At 49.3% G+C, this 24,825-nt stretch overlaps 1 pseudogene; it reads right to left on the bottom strand.

Moving 5' to 3' along the window:
* Window positions 1-2,873: 2,873 nt before the first annotated feature.
* LOC105877828 (protein phosphatase 1 regulatory subunit 26-like) lies at window positions 2,874-19,295 on the bottom strand (annotated as a pseudogene).
* Window positions 19,296-24,825: the final 5,530 nt, after the last annotated feature.

The raw sequence follows: 24,825 nt of genomic DNA, 5'->3' as shown, positions 1-24,825 counted from the left end.
AACCGGACAGGTGCAGCCCACAGAATACCCGTCGAGGGGTCTCACAGTCAGACAGACAGATACTTACTGAGCCGTCTGACCGCAGGCAGCCCGACGCTGGCTGGTCGGTGACTGACAGAGACGCCGACTCCTCCGGACACACCAGCAGCTCTCCCCACAGGGTCGCTAGTCCACCAACAGCCGGACTACATTTCCCGTGAGGCCCCGCGCCCGCCCTCCGCTCCTGGGCGCCCTTATCGGAGGCGACGGCCCCGTGGGACTTCTGGGAAATGTAGTTTGCAGGCCGGGAGGGCGGTTCTTCTGCGCAGGCGTAGTCCTTCCCTGGGTGCGGAAGCGGAGTGTGGCAAGGAGGCAGCTTTTGTCGCGCGGGCCGGAGCGTCAGTCCCCGCAGGTTCCGAGCCGGCGTCTTTGTTGGGATATGAGGTCCGCCGGGGAGTGGCCACCTCCCAGGTGCGCGCCGGGGCGGAGCGTTCTCGGGTAGGTGAGCGTTAGCGCGCCCCGGGACCGGCGTTTAAGGGGTGCGGGTGAGAGCGCGCGCCGGGCTGCTGCTGGGCCTGGCCCGGCGTCCGTCCCTCCGTGTGGCCCGTGGGTGTGTCTGTGCCACTGTCCCTCTCTGCCTGTGCAGGGCGGGGTGCGCCCAAGTGTAACTTCCCATAGGTCGCGCTTTTACTACTGGCGTGGAGCGTCCGAGCTGCCAGAGCGAGAGCCTGGCGTGGGGCTTCCTGCTCCGGTCGCGTGGGCTCCACAGGTGGACAGGCCAGGAGTGCGTGCAGGCTTAGGTGGCCTGGTTTGATTGTGCTTTGCAGATAATGAGTTTTTTACAAATTGAAGGTTTGTGGCCACCCTGCCTGGAGCAAGTCTGTCCTTACCATTTTTCCAACAGTGTGTATTCACTCTGTCTCTGTGCTAGCATTTATTTGCAATGAAGAATTTTTTTTTTCACGGATGGTGCTTGATTTATTAGTATTAAAAAAACAGTTCTTGGCCGGGCGCGGTGGCTCACGCCTGTAATCCTAGCACTCTGGGAGGCCGAGGCGGGCGGATTGCTCGAGGTCAGGAGTTCGAAACCAGCCTGAGCAAGAGTGAGACCCCGTCTCTACTATAAATAGAAAGAAATTAATTGGCCAACTAATATATATTAAAAAAAAATTAGCCGGGCATGGTGGCGAATGCCTGTAGTCCCAGCTACTTGGGAGGCTGAGGCAGGAGGATTGCTTGAGCCAGGAGTTTGAGGTTGCTGTGAGCTAGGCTGACGCCACGGCACTCACTCTAGCCTGGGCAACAAAGCGAGACTCTGTCTCAAAAAAAAAAAAAACAGTTCTTATATACAAAACAAGCTGATATTTTTTAGAGGGTTAAAAGCACTCTTTAAAAAATTAAAGCATGGATTACATGGAATTGTTTTTCCTAGAAGCACTTAAGTGAATGAATATGCCACAGTGACGATACCAAATGACAGCAAGAGGGCACTGGACAGTCACAGGGAGGGGGCCCGATTGTCACAGCTCCCAACCCTGGAGACGACAACTGTGGATGTCTGGTGGCACATGCCCACATCTGGGTACAAATTACTGTTCCATTACTGTGCCAGGGGCACAACATGTGGGCAATTCATGTGTGTTAGAATGTGGACAAAATTCAGCTGCACAGCAAATCCTATATCACAGCTAGATCAGGACATTGAGTCGTAAACCTAGGCAACTGGTGACAGTTTGCTGGACAATCACAATGTAAACGCTGTGACCCATCAGTGCCCGGCCCAGCTTCTGTCCCTACAGCAGCCATGGGCACTGCGGTGGCCTCAGTGCAGAAGGCACAGGGTGTCAGGCAGCACTGCTCAGCCCAAGTGCTGAGGACCAAAGCCACTGCCTCTCACCAGGCCTTGGTGCAGGAAAAGGGCCCTTCCCGTCCTGCCCAGGGAGGGAGGCCCACAGAAAGCCACCAAAGGCTTGGCTCTGTTGTCTGGGCACCCCTCGACTGGGCTCCAGTTCCCGAGGGCAGCCACGGGGAGGTTTGTTCCCACACCAGTCTTCGCATGTCAGTGCCACGGTGTCTGGGGACCCAAACCAACAGACCTCTATGTGATGCTTATTTGTGTGAGTAAATCAAGAAAAGGGAAATTCAGAAACAGGATTAGAAATGAAGAACGGGAACTCCCATATAAAAGCGGTTTATTTAGATGTCAGAATCATCTAGTGACTGAACAGACTTAACCGACCTGGGCTCAGGGCCAGGCGGCAGAGCTACCCCTCTCCCTGGCCAAGCCAGCCTCGGGCTGGCCATTGTGCTTTGAAACATTTTCCCAACCGAAGGCTGTGGCTGCAGAGTTCAGAAGACAGGCTCTGGCCTCAAGGGACGGGGGCGGGGGTCCTTTGTACAAAAAGTGCTGTCCCAGGAGCTTCCCAGCGGGCACCTTTGGGCGTTTCAGCGATTCTCGGGCAGGCGAGCGCCGTTCTCCTCAGCTCAAACTGTGGGGACAGACAGAGGGACGTCTCCCCAGCCAGCCAGCAACCGTTGCTCTCAGAGTCTCTCTGAACCCGGCTATGACAGGAAGAACCAAACGTTTGCTAATCTAAGACTTGTAAACAGACCACAGAAAACTGCAGTTAGGAACGCCCTACAAAAGTCAACGACATGTTCCAAAAATATTTTTTACAGCACTTTAAATAATTTACAAAAAGCTACAAAAATCAAATTTACCAGGACACGTCTGTTAAATAAAAACAACTTTCCGCGTCAGTGTACATACATACACGCAGGGCCGCGTGTGCGGGCTCCGTCTCCCCTGCCCTGACTCCCGAGCACCCCCCCAGCCCCGCCCAGGCACGCGCACGCACGCACTGCTTCCCGTAGCGCCACGAAACCCAGGGAGCTTACAACTTGAGAGCTTTGCCCTTCACTACCGAGCGGCCACCACCATCCTCCACGGAGGTGTCACTGAAGTCACTGGCGTCACTGCCCAGGGCCTCCTGGTCCTGGCCGTGCATGCCCGTTTGGCGGTACCTGAGGTCTAAGACGCTTTCCTCCGGGCCCGAGCTCCTCCTGTCGTGCAGAGCCAGCCCGGCCTGCGCCTTCCTGCACGGCGGGGACTGGCTGTCCTTCCCCAGCAGGCGTGGGCTCCCGAACACGGGGCTGGGCCCGGCCTGGGCCTCCCTGAAGGCCGAGAAGGACGGGCCCTGTAGAGGCACCCCCGGGTGGGAGCTGAGGAGGCCGGCGGGCTTGGCCCCCCAGGGCTTGGCCCCCCAGGGCACGCTCTTTCCGAAGTGGAAAAGCTGGGTGGACAGCAGCGGGGAGAAGCCCGCAAAGGGCAGGCTGGGGGGGCCTCTGGGGGCGCCCTCGGGCCCCTTCTCCCTCTCACCCCCCAGGACCCCCCTCCACGCAGAGTCTCTGCCTTCCGAGTTCAGCGCCCATGGGCTGGGCAGCCTGCTCTGGTGGGTGAAGTCGCTCCAAGGCAGGGTGAGGTCAGCCTGGGGTCGAGTGTCCCTCTCGGCTGCCGAGCGGGGATTCAGGAAGCTCCAGCTCCTGTAACACATGAAAGGTACCCCGGGCCCCTCCTGCCTCGGTGCCCACTTTGGCACAGCCGGGCAGCTGACCAAAGCACTTTCGGCAGCAGCAGGCTCCGCCCCGCGCGGGCTCTGGTCTTTGTGGACGTAGACGTTTCTCCTACTCGCTGGAGACCCCTTGGCAGAGACATTTCCACGAGGCCCCTGGGCGGCCCCAGGTCACACCTGGCCAGAGCGGCAGGGCCCTTCCCGCCCTGGCTGAAGAGGCTGGCTGCAGTCTGCGCTCCGGCTCTCTCTGCGCCCCACAGTCCTTGGGCCGGCTGGGGGCCCCCTTGGCCCTCTGGCTCCGAGTGCACACGCCGGGCTGCAGGGCTGGCCCCTTCCTGCACGGCCCCTCTGGCCTGGCTGGGGCCCCCGTGCCGAGAGCCATGGGGCCCTCTGCATGAATTTCTGAACTGCTCACCGACTCCTTGGCCTTTTCTGCCAAAACCTTCCTAATCTCCAATTCGATCCTGTCATTGCTGTCCACGGAACTGCTGTCGTCAGACATGGAGCTGGGGCAGGGAGCCGGGGGCCCTGGTGATCACCCGGGAGCAGCGTCCCCTCGGAGGCATTCCTCCTTAACCGGAAGGCCAGCGCCACATCCTGGTCCCCAGCACCCTCCGGCTTGGTATCTCTGCCACGCTGCCGAAGACGCTCGCAGGTTTTTTCACGGGGCTCTCTCCGCTGTCTCTCTTGGACTTGGAGAGGCAGCTTTTCAGCACTAGTGGGTTTCTGTCTTTCCAGTCTCTCCGGAACCTGCCTAGCTTATCCAAGAACTGCGTCTCGGTGGTGCTGAACCTAACCTTCTTGCACCCGGCCCTGGGGTCCCTGCACCTCTTCTTAAGCTTCCGCTTGGACCTTAGCAAGTCCTTAATGGCCGTGTCGAGGTCCTGGTCGCTGTGCAGCGGGCTGCTCTTGTCCTCGGAGCTCTGTTTCTCATCCACCCCCCCAACCCCCCACCCTCCGTCTCCACTGTGTCACCAACATCCTGGCCACCCTCTTTCACCACTTCTCTCGTCTTCTTGGGTGTGGATGGCCTCACAGCGTGGCCGCCGCCTCTACGTTTCCTTCTGCAGCTCGGTGACAGGTCCAGTGTTTTAGGGACAAGGGCCCTGGGTCCACCAGCCTGGCTGTTGGGGCCTGTGGGCTCCCGCGGGCCCTGTGCAGCCTGAGGGCCGCCGTCGTGCCTGGCCGGCAAGCTCCCAGACTGCGCCTTGAGGGCCAAAAATGTCCAGATTTCCTGCTCTATGCTGTCGTCGCTGTCCACAGGGCTGCTGTCGCTGCCGGGGCAGGAAGGCACGCTGGGGGAGCAGAGCGGGCTCGTGGACAGCGCCCTGTCGCCGCCCTCCACGGGCGCTGGCAGGATCGTCTTGGAGATGTCCAGGATGGCTTCGGCGCACATCAGCTCTGCACCTGTCTGCCCGACACGAGGTCTGTCCCACAAACTTGCTTCTGGAAGCTGTGCTTACCAGGGGCAGCTTTGGTTTCCTTCGGTAGCTTGGAGGGAGGGCCCGCGTCAAGGCCCCCAGGCCGGGTCCGTAGGCTTCGCGGCCACAGGCTTCTTCCTGCTGGGTGCTCTCCTGTGCGCGCCGGGCAAGGCACCTTTCGCGGCGCTGCCTGTGCCGTCCGCGGGCGGGTCGGGCCTCCTTCCCTCCCAGCGCTGGGCTCTCGGAGGTGGGTCCCCGCCGGCCTCCTTCATCTCTTCTCCAGCTGGTAGAGCTGGAAGGCCGCCTCGATGCCAGAGTCGCTGCTGAAGCCAGACGGCTCCGGCGCCAGGGCCCGCTCCGTGACCCGCTTTCCCCGCCACGAGGAGCCCACGTTCCTCTTAACCCCGCCTTTCTCTGCCTTAGCCTTGGCTACCCTGGGGGGTTTGCGGAAGACGCCCCCTTAACGGCCACCAGCTCTTTGCTGGATTTAAACGGTGATTTGGCTGAATTTCCATTGGGATCTAGTTTCTTGTCCACAGACCCATCACACTTTTGGGTTTCGTGCTGTCTTTTCTCGTTCAGAAACTGCTCTATTTCTGCTCTGATGCTCTGTTCAAAGGAGTCGCCACTGCTCACGCTAGCAGAAGAGGTAGAGCCTTGGTCCGTGCTGGCTCCCACATGGATGCCAGGGAAGCTGCCTGAGCCAGGTGCAAGTTTTGGGGCACACAGGGTGGTTGGGGTGCTGCTGTGAGCAGGTTCTGGTTTGCATCGACTACTCCCACCCGTGGCCCCAAAAGGCTGGGCCCCGCCGGACACAGCTGCTTGGCTCCGCTCTTCGCCTTCAGATACTCCTGGATGGTCTCTTCCATGTCCCGGTCCACAGAATGGTCACTGTCCGAGTCCAGGGCCAAGGGACCAAAGCCTGCAGCTTCCTCCTCCCCCATGGGGTCAAAATTAGCGGCAAGACCACAGGCAGTAAATCGAAGCTGCTCTGTGTACATGGCGGGACTGGAGGCCAGCCTGACGCCTCGGCATCTCTCTGCCCTCTGGCTTCTGGGCGGCGCACCCGCATGGTTCATGCCCAGAGCAGCCTCGTCGCGCTGCAGCGAGCTGATGATCATCTGCACTTTGGCACGCACGGAAGCTCTGTCAACGCCCTCTTTCGACTGCGAGAAGCACCCAGGAAACCTAAAGCTCCCCGGTGGTCCAGAGGTCTCCCATTTGGACTGGAGAGCAACCACTGGAGGGGCATTCATGAGAAACACTCTAGCAGACGGGGAGGGACACGCAGGGAGGCGATGCTATCCTATTCTGCTGGTGTCACATCCTCGAAAGGTTGCCAAGCAGTGCCCATGAGATGAAGTCTACGAATGCTTCTCTGCAGGTTAAAAACATGGCTACTATGAATCCAGCATCAGCAAGACTTCACGGGTAGGTTCATCCTTCACACGCCCAACAAGCTCTTGAGATTCTTTTCGAGTCCAGGTTCCCTGTGATGTCCCAAATGCTGCCGGGATTCGGTCTTCATCGCTCCACTCACTGCCAAAGCGTCCTTTGCCCGCCTGGCTGGCCGCTTGCATGGGGGTGTGGCGGGCCGGCCAGCTCTGCCCTCCGCCGGGCGCAGGGAGGGGCCGCAGGCTGTCCGGCCAGCCCGTCGCCCCGCACCCAGGCTGTGCGGAGAGACGCGTGGGAGGGGCTGTGACAAAGAATTTTTAAATTAAGGTATGTACATTTTTTAGACACAACGGTATCGTGAACTTAATAGACTATAGTGTAAAACCATAACTTTATATGCACTGGGTAACCAAAGAATCTGCAACTCACTTTATTGCAGTATTGGCTGTATTGTGATCTGGAACGCAGCCCACACTACGTCCCAGGTATGTCTGTAGTGGCTGTTCCCACAGCGTTGCTGAATGCAAGAGATGGAAGCAGTTCTGAGGAAAGGGGAGGCCCAGGGCCAGCACTCATTTATCCAGCCACGGGACCAGGGGCTGCTGGGCACAGCTAGCCCCTCCCCACCACCCGCCTTCTTGGGTGCTGCAGAGAGCAGTGCTGGGGCCTGGTCCTGTTCTGTGCCGAGAGTCGTGGGCGCTGCTGGCTGCCGTGGAGAACCCAGGTCTCCTCCTCTGCTCCCCTGCAGCCCCTGGGGTTTCCTGGGATTGACAGTTGAACTTGTCTCAGGCTCTCCAGAGGAACCCATTCCCCCCTCCCTGCACCTGGCCTTGGAGGAGGAGAGGATGGCGACATGAGCCTCTTGAGTAAGTGAGTCTGTGAGCCCACCCTTAACGCAGGAGCTGGGTGAGGGACCACCCAGCCTGTCTCACGCAGTAGGTACCCCTCAGAGATAAAGATGTTGCAGGTAACCTGATGGGATTAGAAGCCCCATCCTACCAGTCCCTGCTCCCCCACCCCCCATCTGACCATTGGGACTGCCATGGTCCTGTGGTGGAGTTCACAACTTTGGTGTGTGCATGTGGGATCCCATCTGATAGGTCAGGCCTGGATGGTATTAGTCACTCAGGGATCTCAGACACCAGTCAGTCCTGGGTAGCAGCAGATAGGGTGTGGCACCCTTGTCTTAGTTCTCTCCTGTCTCTGAGAAGTTGAACTTCCAGGTACTTTTTTGGACAGGGGCTGTCATGGTGATGGTCCACACCATGTTATATGCCTTAAAGAGATCAAAAAAGACAAGAAACCCAAGGACAAAGCCCCTTCTTCGCAGCACAGAGCCACAGGTGCACAATTGACATGTCTTGCCTGCCCATGTTAGGGTGCTGGGTGGGGATGGACAGTCTTGTCTGGACAGTTCAGAGCCCCACATATGAAGCATTCATATGTCCCTCTCTTCCTGCAGCACTCCCTGGAGAAGAGGGCATGGCCACGGCACAGGTAACAGCGAGGGCTTTGCATTCTGTTCAGGCACCAAGTCAGGGAATGCATGTTTAATTCTTTTATTCGTTGACTCTCCTGATCTTTGCACACTTACTGGGGTCATAATGTTTTGTTTGAACCTATTTCTATGAATTCTTTTTTGAAGTAATTAAATTATTGGATAAATAATGTGTGCACACAATTCAGAATTTAGAGATATAAAAAGTCAACAGAGAAATGTAAATCTCCTACTCCTGTCCCCAGCTATCCAGTTTTCCTCTCCAGACCATCTTTTGTATTCTTTTAGAGATAATCTATAAATATACAACCATGTGCACCTGTATTTTTCCACTTCTTTTTCACCTTAGTGATAGAATGCACATACACAGGTTATCATATTTTTGCTTTTTATTTTTTACTGTGGTAAAACATATACAGTCATCCCTTGGTATCCACAGGGTTCCAAGAGCCCCCAAAGATACAAAAATCTGTAGATCCTTATACCTTATATAAAATGGCATAGTATTTGCAAATAACCTATGCATATCCTCTCATTTACTTTGTCACCTCTATATTACTTGTAATACCTAATACAATGTAAATGCTATATAAATAGTTGTTATACTGTGGTTTTTTCTTTGTGTTGTTTTTATGGTTGTATTGTTATTTTTTTCAAATATTTTTTATCCCAGGGTGGTTGAATTCAAGGATGCAGAGCCTGCAGATGCTGAGGGCAGATTGTGTAACATAAAGTTTGCTATTCTAACCATGTTTGTAGTATGCAATCCAGTGTCATTAATTATATTCATAACGTGTGCAACTATAAGCACTATACTGAAAACTTTTCATCATCCCAAACAGAAACTCTGCACCCATTCAGCAATGATTTCCCATTCTCCCCTGCTCCAAGTCTTTGGTAACCTCTAATCCACTTTTGATCTCTACAGATTTGTCTACTGTAGAAACAGTCATGCGTTGCTTAACAAGGTAGATAGAAAATGCATCATTAGGTGATTTCATTGTTGTGCAAACATCATGGAGTGGACTTTCACAAACATAGATGATACAGCCTACCACACACCTAGGCTATAGCCTATTGCTTCTAGGCTACGAACCTGTACATCTGCTTAAAGTACTGAATACTGTAGTCAGTTGAAACAATGGTAAGTATTTGTGTATCTAAGCATATCTAAACATAGAAAAGGTCCATATCTAAATGTAGAAAAGGGCTAAATAAGTATTTAAGAATCAATAGCTGAAAACTTCCCAAATGTGGCAAGAGACATAAACCTAAAGAATCACAAAACCCCAAAACAAAGCAAATCCTAGGAATTCATGCTATGACACATCATAATTAAACTTTGTTAGAAAGACAAGCAGCCAGAGAAAAATACCTTTTCAATATGGAAAAAAATCAGTTTTCAACAGGGATTTCTCAAGAGTCATGGAAGCCAGAAGGAAGTAGCACAATATTTTTCAACTGCTGAAAAAAGAACCATGAATTCAGAATCCTATAGCCAGGTAAAATATCCTTAAGGAATGAAGGGAAAACCAAAAGAAGGATAGTTGGAATATTAGGAAGGAAGGAAGAACACAGTAAGCAAAAATATGGATAAATACAATTCCTTCTCTTGAGTTTTCAAAATGGTGTTTAATGGTTCAAACAAAAATATAATACTGATGTGATTCTAATTGTATGTAAAGGAAATATTTAGGACAATTATATTATAAATAGAAGAGGGTAAAGGGAAGTAAGATTTTTAGACTTCACTCACACTGGTAACATGATGGCAGTAGACTGATAAATCATACATATACACACATATCTAAATAATTACATAATGTGATACCTAGAACAAATACTAAAACCTATACAAAAGGATACACTCCATGCTGGCCACTGACTCATACCTGTAGTTCAAGGACTTTGGGAGACTAAGGTGGAAGGATGGCTTGAAGCCAGGAGTTCAAGACTAGCCTGGGCAACATAGCAAAACCACTTCTCTACAAAAAATAAGAAAAATTAGCTGGGTGTCATGGTGTGCACCTGTAGTCTATCTCCTTTGGAGGCTGAAGCAGGAGGATGGCCTGAGCCCAGGAGTTTGAGATGATTTATGATGACACCACTGCCCTCTAACTAACCCAGGCAACAGAGCATGACCCTGTTTCCATAACAAAAATAAACAAAAACCACACATAAACAGAAAAGTGAAAAATAGAGACCAAAGAGAAAACAAAAATAAAATGGTACACTCAATCCCAAACATATCAATAATTACGTAAAATGTAACTCATCTAGGCACATTAATTAAAAGACAAAGATTGGCAGAGTAGATAACATGACTCAACTATATATCGTGTACGTGAATCTTCAAATATATAGGCAGGTTGAAGGTAAAAGAATGGAAAGGATATATCACACAAACAATATCCAGGGGAAAGCAAAAGAACTATACAAACAGATAAAGTAGACTTGAGGGAGGGAAAAAGAAAGACCAGAGATAGAGAATGCTATGGTTTCAACATGTTCTCCAAAAAGCATGTGTTGGAAGCTTAATCACCATTGTAACAGTATTAAGAGGTGGGACCTTCAAGAGGCATTTAGTCCCTAAGAACACTGACCTTTTGAAAGGATTAATTACTGCCTGAATACATTCATTATCATGGGAGTGGGTCCCTTATAAAAGGATAAGTTGGGCCTCTTCTTACTTTTTCTCTCACCCTCTCTTTGTCCTTCCACCTTCTGCCATGGTTGATACAAGAAGGCCAGATGCAGTCCTTAATCTGGCTTTAAAATCTAGATTTCAGAACTGTGAAAAATGAATTTCTGTTCATTGTAAATTAGCCAGTTTGAACTATTCTGTTATAGCAGCACAAAACAGACTAAATCTGAAAGGGATTAAAGTGGTTTTTTAAAAAAGCAACAAAAGAGAAATTCCACCATTCACCAAGATGACATAGCAATCCTAAATGTATATGCATCCTAAAACAGAGGAGCAAAATGTGTGACAAAAAAAGCTAATAGACATGAAAAAAGAAATAGGCGAATTTACAATTACAGCTGAAGACTTTGACATGCTCTCTCAACAATTGAGAGAACTATACAGGAAATCAGCAAGATGATGGAAGAATTCAACAATACCATTAACCAACAGAATCTAATTGACATTTATAGAACAATCCAGCCAACAACAAAATACACATTTTTTTTTTCTTTTTTCAGAGACAGGGTCTCTGTCACCCAAGATGGAGTGCAATGACACAATTATAGTTCACTGTAGCCTCAAATTCATGGGCTCAAGTGATTCTCCTGCCTCAGCCTCCTAAGTAGCTGGGACTATAGGCACATGCCACTATTCCCAGCTGATTTTTAAACTTTTTTCGTAGAGGTGGGGTCTTGTTATGATGTAAGAGTTCAAGCAACTCTTGGCCTCAAGCAATCTTCCCACTCAGCCTCCCAACGTGCTAGGATTATAGGCGTGAGCCACGGTGGCTGGCCAGAATACACATTGTATTCAAATGCCCACAGGAATATACATAAAGGTGGACCATGTCCTAGGTCATAAAACAAACAAACAAAAAATTTAAATAAAATCATACAGAATGTGTTCTCTGATCCAGATGGAATCAACCTCAAAATCAATAATAGAAAAATCTCCAAATGCTTGAAAAAAAAACCAGCATTGAAATTATCCATTGGTCAAAGAGTCTCAAGGAAAAATTTTAAAATGCATTGAAGTGAATTGAAAATGAAAACCCAATATATCAAAATTTGTCAGAGAAATCTAAGGCACTACTAAGCAGAAAATTCATAGCACTAAATGCATACATTAGGAAAAAAGGTAAAGTCTCAGATCAACATCCTAACCTCCACCTCAAGAACCTAAGAAAGGCCAGGCATGGTGGCCCATACCTATAATCCCAGCACTTTGGGAGGCCAGAGCAGGAAGATCACTTGAGGCAAGAAGCTCGAGACCAGCCTGAGCAAGAGTGAGACCCCGTCTCTAAGGAAAAATTAAAAAATTAGCTGGGTGTGGTGGTGCGTGTCTGTAGTCCCAGCCACTTGGGAGGCTCAAGCAGGAGGGTTGCTCGAGCGAGTCCAGGAGTTGAGGTTGCAGTGAGCTATGATGCTGCCACTGCAGTCTAGCCAAGGAGATGGTGTGAGTCCATGCCTAAAAACAAACAAAAAACCAAAGACATACAGGTTGGAAAGGAAGGAAGATAGATTGAAAAACTCTCTCTGTTTTCAGATGACATGATATCTACATAGAAACTCCCAAGGAATCTATCAAAAAAAAAATTCTGAAACTAATAAGTAAATTCAGCAAGGTCCAAGGATATGAGATAAGCATTCAAAAATCTATTTCTATATACCAACAATGAAAACGTGGACATAAAAATTAAAAGCATTTTTAGAATCATTACCACACAACACTAATGAAAGAAATCAAAGAACTTATAAATAAACAGAGACAGTTACATTTGTAGAGATGACTTAACATAATAAAGATGACAGTTCTCCCCAAATTGATATCCAAGTATAACACAATTGCTATCAATGCCCTAAGGTTTTTCATAGATATAGACAAAATTATTCTGAAATTTATATGTAAAATAAGTGAACTAGAATAGCTAAAGTAATTTTGCAAAAGAATAAAATGGAAAAATGTCTACCCAGTTTCAAGATTAACTGTATAGCAGCAATCCAAGCCTGTGTGCTGTTGGTGGTGGGAAACACACAGATTAATGGAACAAAATGCAGTTTCAAGAATAGACTCAAAGTGGCCTGAATGATTTTTTTTTTTTTTTGAGACAGAGTCTTGTTCTGTTGCCTGGGCTAGAGTGCCATGGCGTCAGCCTAGCTCACAGCAACCTCAAACTCCTGGGCTCAGGCAATCCTGCTGCCTCAGCCTCCCGAGTAGCCGGGACTACAGGCATGTGCCACCACACCCAGCTAATATTTTCTATATGTATTAGTTGGCCAATTAATTTCTTTCTATTTATAGTAGAGATAGGGGTCTCGCTCTTACTTAGGCTGGTTTTGAACTTCTGACCTCGAGCAATCTGCCTGCCTCGGCCTCCCAGAGTGCTAGGATTACAGGCATGAGCCACCGCGCCTGGCCCCAAATGATTTTTTAAAAAGGTTCAAAACTTCAGTAGAGGAATGACAGCCTTCTCAGTGTGCATCATAGACTTAAAATGTACAATATAAAAGTACAAAACCTTCAGGAGAGAAACAAAATCCTTAGGATTTAGGGCTAGGCAAAGAGTTCTTAGACTTGGCATCTAAAGCACAATCATAAAAGGAAAACTTGATAAATTAGATTTTATTTGTTATAAACTTTGCTCTGTGAAAGACCCTTGATGAAGAAACAAGGCACAGGCAGGGTGCAGTGGTGCACACCTATAATCCTAATACTATGGGAGGCCAAGGCGAGAGGATCGCTTGAGCCCAGCAGTTTGAGGTTGGTGTGAACTAGGCTGACACCATGGCACTGTAGCCCAGGTGACAGACCAAGACTCTGTCTCAAAAAAAAAAAAAGAAAGAAAGAAAGAAAGAAACAGAGTGGGAGAAGATATTTGGAAACCACACATCCAACAAGAGATCGGTATCTAAAATATATAAAGAGCTCTCAATACTCAACATTAAAAAGATTCCAATTTGAAAATGGGCAAAAGACAGTCATTTCATTCAAGAGGATATATGGGGTCAACTGTGTTGGGTACCTCCTACTAAACTCATGATTCAGCTCTTGGCCCCCAGAAACCACATTTTGTTGTTGTTAAGAGAGAGAATCTAAAAGTTAACACTAATCTAGAAAAATGAAGCAAATTCCCTCTGAACAGATGAAGATCAGTAGAAGTGGCCGGGTGCTGTGGCTCACGCCTGTAATCCTAGCTCTTGAGAGGCCGAGGCGGGCGGATTGCTCAAGGTCAGGAGTTCAAAACCAGCCTGAGCAAGAGCGAGACCCCGTCTCTACTATAAATAGAAAGAAATTAATTGGCCAACTGATATATATATAAAAAAATTAGCCGGGCATGGTGGCGCATGCCTGTAGTCCCAGCTACCCGGGAGGCTGAGGCAGAAGGATCACTTGAGCCCAGGAGTTTGAGGTTGCTGTGAGCTAGGCTGACGCCACGGCACTCACTCTAGCCTGGGCAACAAAGCGAGACTCTGTCTCAAAAAAAAAAAAAAAAAAAAAAAAAGATCAGTAGAAGTACTAAAAGAACACTAATTTTCTGCTAAGTTCTTTCCGAGTGTTTTTCCAATTAAATAGTCAATAAAGGCCACTGTGCTGGCTTTCACTTGGACTTTAGTTTTAGAACTGTTGTGATTATTCCTTAGGTGATAAGCCAGTCTCAATAGTAGCACATTGAGGAGAAATAGTGCACATTCACAGAGGCTAAGGAAAATAAAATGTATGAAAAAGGAGGAGATATATATATATATATATATATATATATATATATATATATATATATACACACACATACATATATGGCAAATTAGCAAGCAAAGGATGTTCAACACTATTAGCCATCAGAATATTGCAAATTAAAGCCACAGGGATGATCCAGGAATCTCCCTTCTGAGCATATAACCAAAAGAATTGGAAACAGGACCTAAAAGAGAGATTTATACACCCTAGTTCACAGCACCATTATTCCCAATAGCCAAAATGTGGAAACAACCCAAATGTCCACAAACAAAATCTGGTATATAACTTTTATGGCATATCATTCAGCCTTATTTATCGATTTATTTTATTTTATTTTATTTTTTGAGACAGAGTCTCACTCTGTTGCCTGGGCTAGAGTGCTGTGGCGTCAGCCTAGCTCACAGCAACCTCAAACTCCTGGGCTCAAGCGATCCTCCTGCCTCAGCCTCCCAAGTAGCTGGGACTACAGGCATGCGCCACTATGCTCAGCTAATATATATATATATATATAATTTTTTTTTAGTTGTCCAGCTAATTTCTTTCTATATTTTTAGTAGAGACAGTGTCTCGCTCTTGCTCAGGCTGGTCTCGAACTCCTGAGCTCAAATGATCTGCCTGCCTCGGCCTCCCCACTAGAGTGCCACTAGAGTGCTAAGATTACAGGCGTGGCCACCGTGCCTGGCTTCATTCAGCCTTAAAAGGAAGGAATTCTGACACATGCTACAGCATGGATGAACTTTGAGGAAGAGTGAAATAAGCCAGTCATAAAAAGACAAACACTGCGTGATTCCACTAATGTGAGGCACACTGAGTACTCAGCTTTATAGAAACAAAAGGCAGGTTGTGGTTGCCAGGGATTGGGGGAAGGGGGAAATAGGGAGTTGCTGCTTAATGGATGTGGAGTTTCAGTTTTGCAAATTGAAAATGTTCTGGAAGTTAGTTGCACAACAATGTGAATATACTTAATACTACTGATATGTACAATTGAAAATGGTTAAGATGGTAACTTTTGTGTTTATGTGTTTTTTATGACAATTTTTAAAGAGAAAAAGTATGCAAGATATGATACACAGTCATCAGAATAATTATAAAAATATACTGACAACACCAAATGCTCATGAGGGTTATGAGGAACTGGACACTTGTATGTTCCTGGTATGAACATAAATTGTACACCCACTCTGAAAACAGTCTGGCAGTTTCACAAAAAAGTAAACTTTCAATTACCATATGTGTAAACACAAAAACTTGGACATTAATGTTTATAGAAACCTCTTCATAATAACCAAAAAGTGGAAACAACTCAAAATGTCCATCAACTGATGAATGGATAAATAAAATTGTATACATCTATACAATAAATATTCACCAATATGGATACCTGAAGGCATTAGACTAAGTGAGAAGAAGCCAATCAGAAAACCAACATATTGGCCGGGCGCGGTGGCTCACGCCTGTAATCCTAGCTCTCTGGGAGGCCGAGGCGGGAGGATTGCTCGAGGTCAGGAGTTCGAAACCAGCCTGAGCAAGAGTGAGACCCCGTCTCTACTATAAATAGAAAGAAATTAATTGGCCAAATAATATATATAGAAAAAATTAGCCGGGCATGGTGGCGCATGCCTGTAGTCCCAGCCACTCGGGAGGCTGAGGCAGAAGGATCGCTTGAGCCCAGGGGTTGGAGGTTGCTGTGAGCTAGGCTGATGCCATGGCACTCACTCTAGCCTGGGCAACAAAGCAAGACTGTCTCAAAAAAAAAAAGAAAAGAAAAGAAAACCAACATATTGTTTTATTCCATTTATATGAAAACTTCAGGCCAAGTGATGTGGCTCACACCTGTAACCCTAGCACTCTGGGAGGCCAAGGCAGGAGGATTGTTTGAGCTCAGGCGTTCGAGACCAGCCTGAGCAAGAGCAAGATCTTGTCTCTACCAAAAAAAATTGAAAAATATTAGCCAGGCATGGTGGCGCATGCCTGTCGTCCTAGCTACTCGGGAGGCTGAGGCAGGAGGATCGCTTGAGCCCAGGAGTTTGAGGTTGCTGTGAGCTAGGCTGACACCACGGCACTCTAGCCCAGGCAACAGAGTGAGACTCTGTCTCAAAAAACAAACAAACAAACAAAAAACTTCAGAATGGCAAATTGATATAGAAAAAAAGTAGATTACTGGTTTCCTGTGGCTGAGATGGTTGGGAGAAAATCACTAATGGTTAGGAGTTTCTTAATGAGGTGAAAATGTTCTAAAATTGATTGTAGTGATGGTTGCACAACTCTATATACTAAAAACAGTTGTACACTTTAATTGGTGAATCATATGGTATGAGAATTATATCTCAATAAGCTTGTTAATTTTTTAATCCTGTACATGGATGTTTGTAGCAGCTTTATTTTTAATAGTAAAAACCTGGAAACAATCTAAATTTCCTTCAATGAGTGAATGGTTAAACAAACTGTGGCACATCTATGCCATAGAATACTACTCAGCAATAAAAAGGCGTGAACTATTGGTACATGAAACAACCTGGTTAACCAACAGAGAACTATGCTAGTGAAGAAAGCCAATCTCAAAAAGTTACAGACTGTAGTGCCGTCTGTGCGTCACTGTCGCAGCAGCAAAGCGCGGACATGGAGAGCAGGTCAGCGGTCGCCAGGCATCACGTGGACCGGGGGAGGGAGGCAGGTGTGCATTCAAGGTGTTAACAGGAGGAACCCTCACAGACAGAAAGGCTCTGTATCTTGCTGGGAACGGTGCCGCCCATCTGTGGTTCCAGACACTAGGGAGGCTGAGATAGGAGGATTGCCTGAGCCCAGGACTTCGCGGCTGTAGTGGGCTGCTCAGGTGTCCATCCTTCAGCTCTCACCTCCCTTTCTCTCTCTTTCATTCATGCCAAAGTTCCTAGGACTGTTAACCTCTCTTCTGGGCTTTGTCTACCCTATTGTCCCCCAGGGCAGGAAGTATCTGTCTAGCCCAATCCACAGATGCTTTGTGATCTTCATTTTCCTGAGCTTAGCGTGGCTGTTTGCTGCCTCATGCCCTCCGTCCCGCTCGGCTCCCTGATACCACACGGAGACGCGCAGCCTCCGCAGCATGTGTCTGCCATCTGCTCCTCTCTGTTCACCCTCCCACTCTCAGAGTGGGCAGCAGGTGTGATGGCTGCCTGTGCACAAGACTCACTGGCCTGCATCTCCACATCCTCTGCCTCCCAGCACCCCAGACCTTCCTCTTCCTCAGTTTGCATATCTCTTCTAGGATCCTCCGCTGTGTCTTCGCGTTCCGCCTCAGACCCGTTAGTCATTTCGCCCCTCCCTATACCTCAGCACCTATGGCTCCTTTCACCCAGTTCTGAGAATCACTTATATACTGCTGCCCCTGTCCTGCCATAGCATCGCATGCAGTGGGACAGGGGTTCTCCATTCCTTCTCTCTTCTCTAAATCCACCTTGAATGTTGCCATTAAGCAACGATACTAGAATCATCTTTGTAAACATGGCCGCCACCTGCCAGTGATGACACCACGATTCTCTGCTTCCTGCCGCATTCAGTCCCATCGAGACTTCCATAATCACCCCCTAGTTCATGCGAGTTCCTCAGCTTCCTGTCTTCCTCACACAGCCCCTTGCTCGTGTCAGACTCTGCGTGTCCCTCTCTGCCTGTCACTCGAGGACTGCTGGGAGCAGCATTCTGTCGTGGGCAGGAAAGGCTGGCAGCACGGGGAGGTCTGCACCTGACAGAAAGGAGGAGAAGAGGAAGCATGGGCCAGGAGAGGTGGCCAACAATGGAGGCCTGAGCGTGGGAGCTGTGCTGCAGCAGAACAAAAGGGACAAGGGAGGGTGGGTGGGTAGGGTGCCACAGCAGGCGCAAGCTGGGGCAGCTGCCTGTTCTTGAGGCCAGCCCTGATTTCCCCATGGGCAGGGCTCCATAGCCAGCATTTCAGAGAAAGCCTCTGTATGAGCCCTCAGGACTCCTTCCCGCCTGTTCATCTGCAGAGGGGCCCTTAGGGACTGTCCTCCGCACCACCGGGGTGATCTGCTTTGCTCCAGCTGGGAGATCACGTCAGGCTTGGAATCCTGGCACCCTGCTCAGAAAAGACAAGAGGCTTAGGTGAGGGCTAGTCACAGGCAGAAGCCCAGGACCCTGCCTCTGTTCCCTGGCCCTCAGGGCCTTTCCAGCATGGATGACAGGGAGCTGTGGGTAGGGCAGCCTCAAACAAAGGACAAGTCATAAAAACACCAGCAGCCTGTGTCCCAGGGAGCGCAGACTCTGACCTCTGAGCAATAAAATACAGCTGTGTAGGTCAGGGGCCTCAGAATACAGGGATGGCTAATTATGGAGCAGGCAGCCTCTGCACCCGCCAGTCCCCATGGGCAGAGAAGAGTGCACAGGCCACAGATATGCAGGCAAATGTGCCTCTGCCAGGTCCAAAACCTTTTTCCAGTGTCTTTTAAAATCACACACATTTTCATAAAAACCTATAATGTATCTGTGTTTACTTGATATAAAAATAAGGCTAAGCACAATGGATGCTCGCACATATAATCCCAGCACTTTGGGAGGCTGAGGTGGGTGGATTACTCGAGCCCAGGAGTTCAAGACCAGCCAGGACAACATAGTGAGACCACGACTCTACAGAAAGATTTTAAAAACTCAGCTGGGTGTGGTGGTGTGCGCCTGTGGTGCTAGCTAGGAGGGAGGCTGAGGTGGGAGAATTATTGAGCCCAGGAGGTTGAGCTGCAGTGAGCTATGGTGGCATCACTGCACTCCAGCCTGGGCAGCAGAATGAGAGCCTGTCTCTAAAATAAGTAAATAAATAAACAACAGTTGCCAGGTGAATGACTTAACTTTTCCTGCTGTTCCAGGCAGCTACACAGGTACCACCTGTCCAAGGGAGCTGCCTTGCCCAGGGAGGCCAGACTCCCGTAGTTCTCCAGCACCGCCCAGTACAGCATCCTCTGTGCAGCGCCCAGGAGCTCCCACTCCTCCTGGGCAAACTCCACAGCCACGTCCTGGAGTGTCATCACTCCCTGAGACATGACACATAACAGAGCTGGGCAATGGGAAGGCCACATATGGCACCTTACAGAGTGTGGCTAAGACTGTCCCCACAAGCAGAGAAAGGTAGAGTCAAAGAAACCAGAGAGGTACACTAAACACAAAACACAAGTGATGTTCAAACTAGGACAAGACAATGACGCTGAGTTTTCCCACTCTAATATGCTCCTGAAAGTTTGTAGGGCTACAGTGAGACATTCTAACAGAGTATTGATATCTACGGGCACAAATTTTAAGAATCTGAGGGACATGGTCGGGCACAGTGGTTCACACCTGTAATCCTAGCACTCCAGGAGGCCAAGGAGGGAGGATCACTTGAGGTCCGGAGTTTCAGACCAGCCTGAGCCAGAGCAAGACCCCATCTCTACTAAAAATAAAAAGAAATTAGCCAGACAACTAAAAATATAAAAAATTAGCTGGGCACAGTGGCACATGCCTATAGTCCCAGCTACTTGGGAGGCTGAGGCAGGAGGATCATTTGAGCCCAGGAATTTGACATTGTCGTGAGCTAGGCTGATGCCACGGCACTCTAGCACAGGCAACAGAGTGAGACTCTGTCTTACACACACACACACACACACAAACCACACATAAAGAATCTGAGGCGGATGTGAGGGCGATCTGGCTGCAACATCTGTCACCCCATTGATCGCCAGGGTGATTTGGCTGATCTGGCTGGCTAGGTGGGTGTCCCCTTCCTCCCTCACCGCTCCATGTGCGTCCCTCCCGAAGCTGCGCACTCGGTCGAAGAGGACGACCTTCCCCGCTAGAGGAGGACTGGTCTTTGGGTTCGGTCAAGGGTATACAAGTAGCTGCGCTCCCCTGCTAGAACCTCCAAACAAGCTCACATCTTTCTCTGCATCAGAAAATTCATACTAGGGAGAAACCCTATGAATATAATCAATGTGGCAAAGCCTTTATTCAGAACATTCAACTTACTCTTCATCTAAAAACTCATTCTGGAGAGAAACCTTATGAATGTACTGAATGTGGTAAAACATATAGTCATAGTTCATCTCTAATGTAACATAAGAGGATTCACACTGGAGAAAAACACTTTGAATGTAAAGAATATGGGAAAGCCTTTACCCAGAGCACTCAGCTTACTTTACATTTGAGAACACATACTGGGGAGAAGCCCTATGAATGTACTGAATGTGGCAAAGCCTACAGTCATAGGTCTTCCCTTATTCAACATAAGAGGATTCACACTGGAGAAAAACTCTTCAAATGTAATGAATGTGGAAAAGCTTTCCCATGGAATACACACCTTACTAACACCAGAGAATTCATACTGGAGAGAAACCCTACAAATGAAAAAAATGTGACAAATCTTTCAGTAGAAGCACCCACTTTAATCAACATCAGAGAACTCATACTGTACAGAAACCCTACACGTGTAACGAGTGTGAGAGAACCTTTGGTCAGAGTGCATACCTAATTCAATATCAGAGGGTGCGTACTGGAGAAAAACCCTATCTGTGTATGGAATGTGGAAAGGCCTTCACTGTAAATGCATACCTTGCTCAATATCAAAGGATTCATAAGAGAAATAAACCTTTATGATGTGCCTAACACAAAGAAATTTAGACCAGATTGTAATTACAACAAATGTATTTAATGTGGGAAATACTTCAACATGAACACTCGCATTCTTCAACATGAATACATTAATTAAATGGAGACCTCTTATGAATATAATCATAGAAAACATTTTATTTGTAGTATGTCATGTATTCAATATTAATACACACACACAAACTATAAAAGTAATAAGTGTGTGAAATGTTTTATTGTAATATTATATGTTGCTAAAAGTTAAAGAAAAAACATTGCAGAGAACCTCATGAATAACATTTTTTAAAAAGATGAAGTCATCCATGAAAGTTAGATCTTTTTATACTTAGTTTTTAGAAAAAGTATAGAAATAATGTCTGTTGAATTTATAAATGATGTTATATATGAGGAGGTGATGCTCACATTTGATATCTGATGCCCCACTTTATACAGACATAGCTTTAAATACTCTAGACTAAGAGTCAGGCTGGCCATAAAAATATTTGTTGTTGTTGTTATTGTTTATTTGATTCCCACACTAACCTCCATTGTCCCAGTTAGAGAAATGGGAGGCCAGGCTCCTTATAGGAAGAGCAAGAGGAAGGGTCCTAGTCTCTCTTCATGGCAGGGAGAAGGGATAATGGATTGCTCAAGGTCAGGAGTTCGAAACCAGCCTGAGCAAGAGTGAGACCCCGTCTCTACCATAAATAGAAAGAAATTAATTGGCCAACTAATATGTATAGAAAAAATTAGCCGGGCATGGTGGCGCATGCCTGTAGTCCCAGCTACTTGGGAGGCTGAGGCATCAGGATTGCTTGAGCCGGGAGTGTGAGGTTGCTGTGAGCTAGGCTGACACCACGGCATTCTAGCATGGGCAACAGAGTGAGACTCTGTCTCAAAAAAAAAAAAAAAAAAAAAAAGATGGTGTTTTTAACACCCAAATACAAAGTAATGATCAATTGATGTGTTTCTTATTAAGAAAATGAAAATTATAAAAAGGAATAATGATAATGACAAATATGGGAGTGTACACATACCAAAGATATCTTTGCCCAGCCCCAGCCTTCCACCCCATTCACTTACCTGACCTTTAGTCCACGCTCCAGCTCTGTTCCCCCATGAAACCCCAAGCTTCTCGAAAGGACTCAGAGACGCGAGGGGGAGGGCCAGGAGCTGAGGATGTGTGCAACAAGGTGGGCTGGGACTGCAGACCTGGGCCTGTGTTGTATTTGCAAAGGAGGCAGAAATAATACAGAAAGGCTGAGCAAGCTGGCACCAGAGGAAAGAGAAAAGCAAAGAGAGGGAAATTGTGGGAAATGAGGACATAGAAAGTTGAGGAAAACCAGCTAAGAATATAGGGCCCCGTGACCGGCGCGGGTAAGATGAGAACAGTGCCGTCCCGGAGGGACAGGGCCGGACGGGGACCGAGGGGAGGAGGAGAGATGCCAGGCATGGACGGTTGTGGGGAGGGGTCTGGGTAGACGACGGAGGAGGGAAGGGGAGAGGCAGGACAGGCAGAGGAAAGAGCTGAGGTGGGCGAATAGGAAAGGTGGAAGGTGGGAGAGGCAGAAGAGAACCAGAGGAGACGGGCCTCTGCCCTCAGCACAGCAAGGAGCCGGGAGGGAGGCGGCGCGCTCGCACCGCGTGTGGGGCTGGGCGGGAGAGGAGGCCGCCGCCCTCCGTCCCCGCCGCCCCTTCTCCAGGCCACCGAGCTGGCTGGAGGATGAGCGGAACGCTGCGTGACGTGGAGGTGGCTCCTCAGCCCTCTTCCTCTTCTTTAAGGTTTTGTTTTCCCAAACACCTGCCCTGCCTTTCCTCCTGCGCTCCCCGCACCCCCTTGGCAAAATGTCAGCATTCTAGGGGGTCGTAGGGTTCCAGCCGCGTCTGCAGGCCGCCCCCAAAGACAGACGCCACACTCGCGGGCAGCAGGCGGCGGTTGGAGAGGAGCCCCCCCAGGATCCCACCCTCCCACCTCCTCGCCCCACTCTTCCTCCTCCGCGGCCCAGTCCTCCCTCCTGATTAGCTCTCCCTCCCCATGCTCTCCCCCCTCCCCGCCTAGCCAGCCTGCTGCCCACCCCACCCCTGTCTAGACAGCCTCCTCCCCCCTCCCCGCCTAGACAGCCTGCTGCCCACCCCACCCCTGTCTAGACAGCCTCCTCCCCCCTCCCCGCCTAAACAGCCTCCTCCCCCCCAGACAGCCTCCTCCCCCCTTCCCCCACCTAGACAGCCTCCTCCCCCCAGACAGCCTCCTCCCCCCTCCCCGCCTAGACAGCCTCCTCCCCCAGACAGCCTCCTCCCCCCTCCCCCACCTAGACAGCCTCCTCCCCCCTCCCCGCCTAGACAGCCTCCTCCCCCCCTCCCCGCCTAGACACCCTCCTCCCCCACCCCCACCTAGACAGCCCCCTCCCCCCAGACAGCCTCCTCCCCCAGACAGCCTCCTCCCCCCCACAGCCTCCTCCCCCCTCCCCGCCTAGACACCCTCCTCCCCCCTCCCCGCCTAGACAGCCTCCTCCCCCCACAGCCTCCTCCCCCCCTCCCTGCCTAGACACCCTCCTCCCCCACCCCCACCTAGACAGCCTCCTCCCCCCCAGACAGCCTCCTCCCCCACCCCCGCCTAGACAGCCTCCTCTCCCCCCACCCCCGCCTAGACAGCCTCCTCTCCCCCCACCCCCGCCTAGACAGCCTCCTCTCCCCCCACCCCAGCCTAGACAGCCTCCTCTCCCCCCACCCCCGCCTAGACAGCCTCCTCCCGTCGGACAGCGCCGCCTAGTCCTGGCCGCCCCGCGCTGGGTCCCGGCGGCCGCACCCCAGCGCCCAGACCTTCCCCGCGCACCGCCGCGGGGCTCACCCCTCCGGGCCCCTCCCGGAGCCCTGTTCCCGTCTCCGCTTCTGTCCGACTCCCCTTTCTTCTCCCTGACATTTCTATTTGTAAATAAAGTTTTATTGTAAGACAGTCACATCCAGTCAGTTACAGGGATGCTCCTCCACTTACAGTGGGGTTGAGTCTCATCTAACCCATCACAAGTCAAAAATATGCATTTAATGCTAGCCACGCAGCACAGACAGTCCCTAACTTACAGTGGCGAGACTGACAATACTTTTTACTTTAGCATCATTTACTAATGGTGCTTAAGTGATGTGCATTCAGTAGAAACCATAATCCCATAGGCGATGCTCCTTAAGCTACTTACCATGGAGTTTTGTTCCAATAAATCCATCATTAAGTCTAACCAAAGTAAGTTAGGGCTGTCTATATTGTTTGTGGCTGCTTTCCTCCACAAAGGCAGATTGGATAGTTGTGACAGATATCTTATGGCCTTGTAATTACCTTACTGGTGCTGCAATAACAAAATACCACCGACTGGATGGCTCAAACAACAGCTTATTTTTTTCACACTTCTGAAGTCTGGAAGTTCAAGATCAAGATGCTACAGGTTTGGTTTCTCCTGGGGCCTGTCTCCTTGGCTTGCATATGGCCATCTTCTCACCCTGGACTTACATGGCCTTTCTGGCTGTGCAGACCCTTGCTGTCTCTTCCTCTTACAAGGACACCAGTCCTATCAGATATTAGGGCCCCAGCTCTATGGCCTCATTTAACCTCAATTACCTCTTTAAAGGCCCTATTATCGGCAGGCACGGTGGCTCACGCCTGTAATCCTAGCACTCTGGGAGGCCGAGGCAGGAGGATCACTCAAGGTCAGGAGTTTGAAACCAGCCTGAGCAAGAGGAGACCCTGTCTCTACTAAAAAATAGAAAGAAATTAATTGGCCAACTAAAAATATATAGAAAAAATTAGCCAGGCATGGTGGCGCATGCCTGTAGTCCCAGCTACTGGGGAGGCTGAGGCAGAAGGATCATTTGAGCCCAGGAGTTTGAGGTTGCTGTGAGCCAGGCTGATGCCATGGCACTCTGGCTTGGGCAACAGAGTGAGACTCTGTC

The sequence above is a fragment of the Microcebus murinus genome, chromosome 22 (genome assembly GCF_040939455.1).
Source record: "Microcebus murinus isolate Inina chromosome 22, M.murinus_Inina_mat1.0, whole genome shotgun sequence".
Taxonomy (NCBI): domain Eukaryota; kingdom Metazoa; phylum Chordata; class Mammalia; order Primates; family Cheirogaleidae; genus Microcebus; species Microcebus murinus.
The sequence above is the reverse complement of the archived record's forward strand: the minus strand, read 5'-3'. Positions and strand labels throughout refer to the sequence as shown.